Here is a 9022-nt window from a genome sequence, read left to right on the forward strand (position 1 = left end):
TTTAAAAGGAGCACTCCCATAAGCCTGGATTCCTGGTGGGGCTGTAGGTCCTTGTTTGGTATTGTGCTGTCTGCATGTTATACACCATTGTGTCACTGTTTTTGCTAGTGCAGATAAATGGGAGATGCAAAAATACCAGCCTAACAATTTTTTTAAGGGTTTCTTGACCAAGGTGGGAGGTTTTATGGACAGCTAAGATCACTGCAGGTCCTAACAGCTGTGGCACTGCTACCCACCTGTCTGGCAGGCATAGTCATCCTCCCTTTATTTCCTTTTCACCTTCAGTTTGGAGAAAAAAATTTTTTCCCTTTGAGTAAACTGGCACCAAGTCTGGGACCTGGGGCAGTAGTGAGGCCGTGACTGGTCAGGGAACCAAAAATATAGCAGGAGAAGTGGGGAACAAACCTCAAGAACACTGAACTGAGGAAGGAAGTGGCTTTTTATTTGGCTGGGAGCTGTGAGGGGCTACAGTCTCATTCACTGAGCTCCCTGAGCTGCAACTTCTCTCCCCTTTTATAGGCTTACAACTCTAAAGGGGAAACTGCGGTGGAACTATGTCATTGTCCATTTGCTGGATGTCTGACCTTACAATCTTTTGGCTTTATTGATTTGCTAATTCATATGCAGCACGGGTGGGACCAGCAAGGGAGGGGTACTTACAGAGACAGGACAAAAGCAACAAGCTGTTTGTTGGCAGAGGTGTTTCCAGGAGGGAGCCTGGTCCATGGAGTTGTGAGTGTGACCCAGTGCTGGGGTCCAGCTGGCAGAGATAGCATTCATTTGCAGCTCTTTCAAGGTTAACAAATAGGAGAGATGCTGGTAACTAAAGAGGAAGTCATTTTCCCAGGGTATTTTATTTCATTTTATTTTTCCTTCTTCACCCTGCTTCCCATCTGGAAGGTGGGGGAAGAGGTGAAATTGAAGGAGGTGAGGGAATCTGCCCTCTCAATAATATCTTTCTGACCTTTTTTGTTACTCCTCTGCTCAGGCACAGGTCTACTTGCTGTTCTTCAAATTACCAATCAATGTCCTGCTCAGGATTTTGCCCTCATGAACCTTCTGGCTTGGAAGGCCATCAGATATGTGTGAGGCTCACTTCACCACCAACTTCAAGCTTCTAGTCATAGTCATATGCTAAATCATAGTGTTTTTCTCAACTACCTTATAATTCAGAACTGCCATTTCCAGTCCCCATATCAAGCATCACCATCTGCCAAACACTGGATTTTACTTGTTTATTATGTATCTACACTCATTAGAGTGTAAACTCCATGAGAACAGTGACTTTTGTCTGTTTTCTTCACTTCTGCTATCCTCAGCATATAGAAGAGTGCCTGAAACATAGTAGGCATTCTAGAAATATTTGTTTGAATATGTGGAGGAATCCTACATGCTATGGGCTATATCTTCTTATAAGGTGATGAAACTAGAAGGGGTTGCCAACTCCCTCTAATAAAATCTACACTAGAGAGAGAGAAAAAAAGCACAGGCCCAAGAAATTAACATAAAAACATAAGACACCACTGAGGATGTTGTGTGTGTGTGTGTGTGTGTGTGTGTGTGTGTGTGTGTGTGTGGTATGGAATGAAAATTAGGGAGTGGTGGCACTCTCGGATAGCTGGATTGAAAGAGGGTGTATAGGTTTGGGGGATAGAGTTTCACTTGTGTTTTTGTCTGTACACTAAATTACCAAGATGATTGCCACTTGCTTCACTGCCACTGTGAAGCATAAATCAGAAGCAGTAGTTCAAATTGCTTGGTGCCCACAGGATAATATTGGGATAAGGCTAACCTCCAGCTGGAGCAAATGACTGGTGAAAACAGGTGAGTACAGACCAGGTACTGTTAAAAATTAAGTATTACAATATCTTTCATGCCTACTTTCCCAGGACTTGCGGATTACTATATGAGGAATTTGTCTCCTCCAATGATGCTGTTTTCAAAGACTTAAGGAAGAGTTCAGAGAATTGCTCCATAGTATGGAATTAAATTGATAATCAATAACAGTAAGATCTTTAGAAAGTCCCCAAATAACCATCAGTTAAATAACATGCTTCTAAACATTCATCAATCAAAAAGGAAATCAAATGCATATTTAAAAATTTTTTGTCTGAATGAAAATGAAAAATGTCTCAGAGTTTGCAGAATGTCACTAAAACAGTGACATATAAATTAAAGGAAATTGATAATGCTAAAGGTTTATGTGTTATAGAAAAGAAGGAAGATTTCAAATCAATAACATTAGCTTTTTTCCTATGAATCTAAAAATGAAAGAGCAAATTAAAAACAAACTAGTCAGGAGAAAGACGATAACAAAGATCAAAGCAGAATTAATAAAATAGAAAACAGAAGAAATCAATAGATAAAATCAATGCCACCAAATGCTGATTCTTTGTGATCTATACTATTAATAAACCTCTATACAGATTACTCAGGGAAATAATTACCAATGTTGGGAATGAAAGAGGTGATAGTATTACAAGTATTAAAATAATAAGAAGAAAATATTGTGAAAAAAACATGATGCAATAAATTCAATGACATATGAAAAAGACAGATTCCTTTAAAGACACAACCTGCCAAAGCTCATGCAAGACAAAATAGTTAACATGGTTATTTATGTATTAAGGAAATTGAAATTTTAGTTAAAATTATTCCCACAAATAAAACTCCAGGCTTCATGGTGAATTCTATTAACATTTAAGGAAAAATAACATTAATTCTATACCAACTCTTCCAAAAACAGTGAAAAGATGAAAATATTTTTTGATTTATTCTATGAGGCCAGCATTACCCTGATACTAAAATAAGACAAAGATAATGCATAAAAATAAAACAATGAACCAATATTCCTTATGAACAGTGGTCAGCAAACATTTTCCATAAAAGGTCCAACAAATATTTTAGGTTTTGCAGGCATGTACAGTCATCATCATCTCTTTCCCCTCCCCATCCTCCGCCCCTCCCCATTGTCTTCCCATTCTCCTCTTCTTCCTCCTTCCCCCTCTTCCTCCTCTTCCTCCTCCTCCTCCTTCTTCTTCTTATTCCTGTTCCTCCTCTTCTTCCCCTTCCTACTCTTCTCCCTCCTCTTCCCTCTTCCCCCTCCTCCTCCTATCCCTTCTCCTCTTCTCCCTCCTCCTCTTCCCTTCTCCTCCTCTTCTCTCCTCCCCTTCCCTCCTTCTCCTCCTTCTTCCTCTTCTTCTCTTTCTTCCTCTCCCTCACCTTTTCCTTCTTTCTTCTTCGTTCTCCTCCTCCTCCTCTTCTTCTCTTCCTCTTGGTCTTTCTCCTTCTCTTTAATTCTCTTCTTTTTTAATACTTTAGTATGTAAAAACCTTTTTAAGGTCATAAACCATACAAAAATGAACCAAAAACTGAATTTAGCGTGTGGGTCATAGTGTCTTGACCCCTGCACATGAACATAGATATAAAAATTCTAAACAAAATTTAACAAATTGAATCTGACAAGATGCCAGAAAGAAAATCTATTATAACTAAGTGAGGTTTATTTCATACATACAGGTTGTTTAACATTGGAAAAATCAATAAATATAATTCAACATGTATATTAATTAAAACAATTCATGATGCTCTCAATAGATACAGAAAACACATTTGACAAAATTCAACATTTATTCCTGATAAAAACTGTCAGCAAACTAAAATCAGAATGGGACTTCCTAAACCTGATAAAGGGCATGAATGAAACCCTACACTTAAGGTTATTTTTATTTGTAAAAGATTGAATGCTTTTCCCTAAGGGAATGAAAAGAGATAAGGTCGTCTGCTTTCATCATTTCTATTGAACATTGTACTAGAGGTTTTACCAATAAAGCATGCAAGAAAAAGAAACAAAAGGCATCTAGAATGGCAATAAAGAACTAAAATTGTCTTCATTTGAAGATAGCATAATTTTCTGTGTAGAAAATCCAATGGAATCTACAAAAAAACTAATAGAAATAATTAAAAGTTTAGAAAGTTTGCAGAATAATATATGAAAGTCAATTGTATATTATATACTAGCAATAAACAGTTGAAAATTTAATTTTAAAAATATCATAGTGAGATAAAAATATGTCCTGCTTAGAGATAAGTGTTATAAAATATATGAACAAACTTGTGTACTACAAAATACTGCTGAGGAAGATTTTAAAAGACATTTAGAAAGGGCGAGTTATCTCTTGTTCACAGGTTGAAAAACTTAATAATGTCAAAATGTAAATTCTTTTTAGGTTGATCTGTAGATTTAATGCACTTTCAATCAGAACCACCAAATTTCTTTCTAGAAATTAATAAACTGATTGTAAAAGTCATATGGAAATGTAAATGATCTAGGATAACCAAAATAGCCTTAAAAAAGAAAAAGAAAATTGAAGCGCTAACACTACCCTAAGACACATGTGTAATCAAACTCTCAAAGGTCAAGGACAAAGGGAGCAGCCTAAAAGCAGCAAGAGAAAATAAGCAAATAACATAAGAGAGATGCTATACACCTGGCAGCTGACATCTACATAAAAACCTTGCAGGCCAGGAGAGAGTGGGATGATATATTCAAAGTATTGAAGGGAAAAAACTTTTAACCAAGAATACCTTATACATAAAAACTATTATTTAGAAATAAGGGAGAGATAAAAACTTGCCCAGGCAGACAAAAACTTGCACATTTCTGCAGAGCATAGGGGCTGGTCCTACCCAATCTGGAAGTCATAACAGCAACTTGACCCAGCCTCAGAGCTCATCTTAAGCTTCTGCCCAGGAAGTCAGGCAAATTTCAGTTATGCATTTCTATATCTCATAGGCTTTGTTTATGTCTGTCCGAAGTAGCAAATCTGTCTAAACACAGGGCCCAGTGCCCTGTCCAGTGGAAGAACACAAACAGCAGTACTGCCTGGACGGGAAATACAGACTACAAACCTGCCTGGTCAGAGATGATAGCAATGCCTAGCCCTCAGTTCCCTTTAACTGAAGTTCCTAGCAAGTAGTCACACAGAAAATGGAGCCCATTTAGCGACCCCATCTGATGTCAGAACAAAAGTACAATCCAATTAGAGAACTAACAGCAAGCTCTCCCTGCCTGTGGTCATTACCAGTTGCCCATTCAGAATCCCAAGCTAGACTACAGAATGAAATTTTTTTCACACCAAAGACCACCTATAATGTCCAAAGGAACTGGCTGCTTTTTCAAATGTATATAATACAAACACACAAGGGTTAGGAAGTATCAAGGTATTATGAACACCATGAAAAGAAACTAATTAAGCTCTGTGGAAATTTTCAGAATCAGAATAGAGTCACATGCATTAATTACTCTGAAAAATAGAGCTGAGAAGGCCACGAAAAGATGGTTCTCATGTATGAATGTGTAATAACAAGACTATCACAAAATATTCTGCAAAAATCAAAACCTTGCACAAAGGCCATCACAATCTTACACAAAAAATACTTCTGTGAGGACACCTGCCCAGTATAAATTCACTGTAAAAGTAAGCACATAGTCAAATTTAGAATATTCTCATACTGTAATGATGGTGTGTAAATCAATAATATTTTTATTATGGAAGTTAAAAGTCAAAACTGTTAACTACAACTACAATAATTTGTGAAGAGATATACATTATGAGAAGATGTAGAATATGACATCAAAAACATAAATTATGTGTGTGGAGGTGAAAGTGTAGAGTTTTTGCATGCAATAAAAATTAAGTTGTTATCAACTTCAAATAGTCTGTTTAAAGTATATGTTTATGTAAGCCACATGGTAACCACAAAACAGGAACCTATGGTAAATACACGAAAGAGGAAAAGAATGGAATCAAAGTCTATTATTACAGAAAATCATCAAACCACAAAGGAAGACAGCAAGAATGAAAGAAAAGAACAAAAGATCTACAAAACAACCAGAAACCAATGAACAAAATTGTAATAGAAAGTCCTTATCCATCAATAATTACTAGAATGTAAAAAGATTAAATTTGTGATAAAAAATGTAGTGTCTGAATGGATAAGAAACAACAAGACTACATGCTGCCTACAAACAATTGACTTCACTTTTAAGGACACACATGGACAGAAAGGAAATGAGGAGGAGAGGCATTTCATGCAAATGGAAAACAAAAAAACAGGGGTAGTTACACTTATATCAGACAAAATAGACTTTAAATAAAAAACTGTAAAAAGAGACAAAAAATTATTATATAATGATAAAAATGTCAGTTCATCAAGAAGAAATAAAAAATAATAAATTTATACCCAACATAAAAGCACCTGAATAAATGAAGTAAAATTAATAGATCTGAAAGCAGAGCTAGGCTGCAATACAATACTAGTAGGGAACGTTACATCTCCACTTTCTGCAATGGACAGATTATCCAGACAGAAATAAGAAAATGCTAAATTTGAACCACATGTTCAGAACATATGGGCCTAACACGCATATATAGAACATTCCATCCAGCAGCAACAGAATACACATTCTTCTCAAATGCACATGGAACATTTCCAGGATAGATCATACCTTAGATCATGAAACAAGTCTTAACAAATTTAGGATTTGAATCATAACTTTTTTGCTGCATCTTTTCTGACCACAATTATACAAATAATATCTAGTATCATTTCTGACTGTAGTATAAAACTAGAAATCAATAGCAGGAGAAATCTTGAAAAAGTAACAAATATGTGGAAATTAAACAACATGTTCCTGAACAAAGCCGATCATTAAGAATGAAAGAGAAATTAAAACATGTCTTGAGACAAAAATGAAAACACAATATACAGTACTTATAGGTTGCAGCAAAAGCAGTTCTAACAGGAAAATTTGTAGGACTAAATGCTTACATCAAGAAACAAAAGAAAGCTCTCAAATAAATAATGTTACACATCAAGGAACTAGAAAAAGAAGTACAAATTGAGTCTAATGTTAGTAGAAGAAAGAAAATCAACATCAGAGCAGAAATAACAGGAATAGAGACTAGAAAAATGGTTAAAAGAATAATAAAACTAAAAGCTAAGTTTTTAAAAAGATAAAATCAACAAATCTTTAGCTAGACTAAGGAAAAGAAGACTCAAATAAGCAAAATCCAAAAGTAAACAGGAGATATTAAATTGATAACCACAGAAACACAAAGAATAAAATACTATGAACAATTTTATGCCAAACTGTTTAATAACATACAGAAATGTATACATTCCTAAAATGTATAACCTACCAAGACAGAATCATGAAGAAACAGAATATCTGCAAAGACCAATTATGAATAAGGAGATGGAATCAGTAATGTAAAAGTCTCCAATTAAAGAAAATTCCAGCACTGAATAGCTTCATAGTTGAATTCTACCAAACACTTAAGGAATAACTCACGTTAATCCTTCTCAAACTCTTCCAAAAAATAAAAGAGGAGGAAATACTTTCAATCTCATTTTATAAGGCCAGAATTACCCTGATTCTACAGCCAGATAAGGATACTACAAGAAAATAAAATTATAGTCCAATATCCCTGATAAATATAGATGCGAAAATCCTCAACAAAACACTAGTGAACCATATTCAATAGCACTATGAAACAATAATTCATTATGATCAAGTAGAATTTATCCCTGGAATGAAAGAATATTTTAACATATGCAAATTACTAAATGAGGTACACCACACACTACAGAATAATGGACAAAACCCATATTATCATCTTAATAGACACAGAAAAAGCATCTGATAAAATTTAACATCCATACATGGTATAAGCTCTCAACCAACAAAGTAGGTATAGGAGTGATGTACCTCAAAACAATAAAGACCGTAAATGAAAAGTCCACAGATAATATTACCTCAACAGTGAAAAATGGAAAGCTTTGTCTCTAACATCAGGAACAACACAAGAAAGCCCACTCTCACCACATCTATTGAGCATACAAATCAGGCAAGAAAGAGAAATAAAAGGTATTCAAATAGAAAATAAGTAAAACTGTTTTTCCATCCTACAACTTTACAAAATTCATTTATTGTTTCTAACAATTTTTCAGTGGAGTGTTTGGGGGATTTCTGTATGCAAGATTATGTTGTCACACATAATCATATGTAATTAACATTTATTGAAAACTACAAAATGCTTATGAAGAAAACACAGATAAATTAATAGATCTGAAGTAAAATTAATAGATCTGAAAGTAGAGCTAGGCTGCAATACAATGCTAGTAGGAAACTTAACTCCACTTTTGGCAATGGACAAATTATCCAGACAGAAATAAGAAAACACTGGATTTGAACCACGTGTTCAGAACATATGGGCCTAACACACATATACAGAACATTCCATGAGAAGTTTTCAGTTTGAGAAAGATATCTCACATTAATAAATTGGAAGAATTAATATTGTTAAAGTGTCCACACTACACAAAGTAATCTACAGACTAAATGTAATCTCTATTCAAATGGTCTTTTTCACAAAAAAGAAACAAAACCCTTACAATTTATATAAATCTATAAAAGAGTTTGAATAGCCTAAACAATGTTAAATATAAAGGACAAAGCTGCAGGAACTGCACTATCTGACTACAAAATGTATTTCAAAGCCATAGTAATCAAAACATTTGATACTGTCCAAAACAAAAATAAAACAAAGCAATAAAACAGACACATCAACCAGTTGAACAGAACAGAGAACTTTGAAATAAACCCATGCATACATTATGCTCTGTTAATTTTTGACAAAGATGTTAGGAATACACAATGGAAAACTGACAGTGTCTTCATTCACACACAGAAGAATTAAATTAGACCCTTACTTTACACCACACACAAAAATAAACTTAAAATGGCTAAATACTTTAATGTAAGATCTAAAACTATAAAGTTACTGGAAGAAAACATAGGGAAACATCTTCATAACATTGTTCTGGGTAATGATTTTTTGGATTTAATCCTGAGAAACAGACAATAAAAGCAAAAATAGACAAACTGGGTCATGTCAAACTAGAAATCTGCACAGCAAAGAAACAATGAACAGGGTGAAGAGAAAACCTATGGACT

General features: G+C 34.7%; 1 long non-coding RNA gene across 1 annotated transcript in view; it reads left to right on the forward strand.

The window, feature by feature from the left end:
* The first annotated feature begins 534 nt into the window (after nt 1–534).
* The window catches only part of LOC116538635, a 13808-nt gene continuing 5320 nt past the window's right edge, over nt 535–9022 (forward strand). Inside the window, exon 1 of the long non-coding RNA XR_004263715.1 lies at nt 535–546. This is a non-coding gene — a long non-coding RNA (uncharacterized LOC116538635). The remainder of the gene's footprint in view (nt 547–9022) is intronic.

The sequence above is a fragment of the Sapajus apella genome, unplaced genomic scaffold, assembly GCF_009761245.1.
Source record: "Sapajus apella isolate SASKATOON/1434 unplaced genomic scaffold, GSC_monkey_1.0 scaffold121, whole genome shotgun sequence".
Taxonomy (NCBI): domain Eukaryota; kingdom Metazoa; phylum Chordata; class Mammalia; order Primates; family Cebidae; genus Sapajus; species Sapajus apella.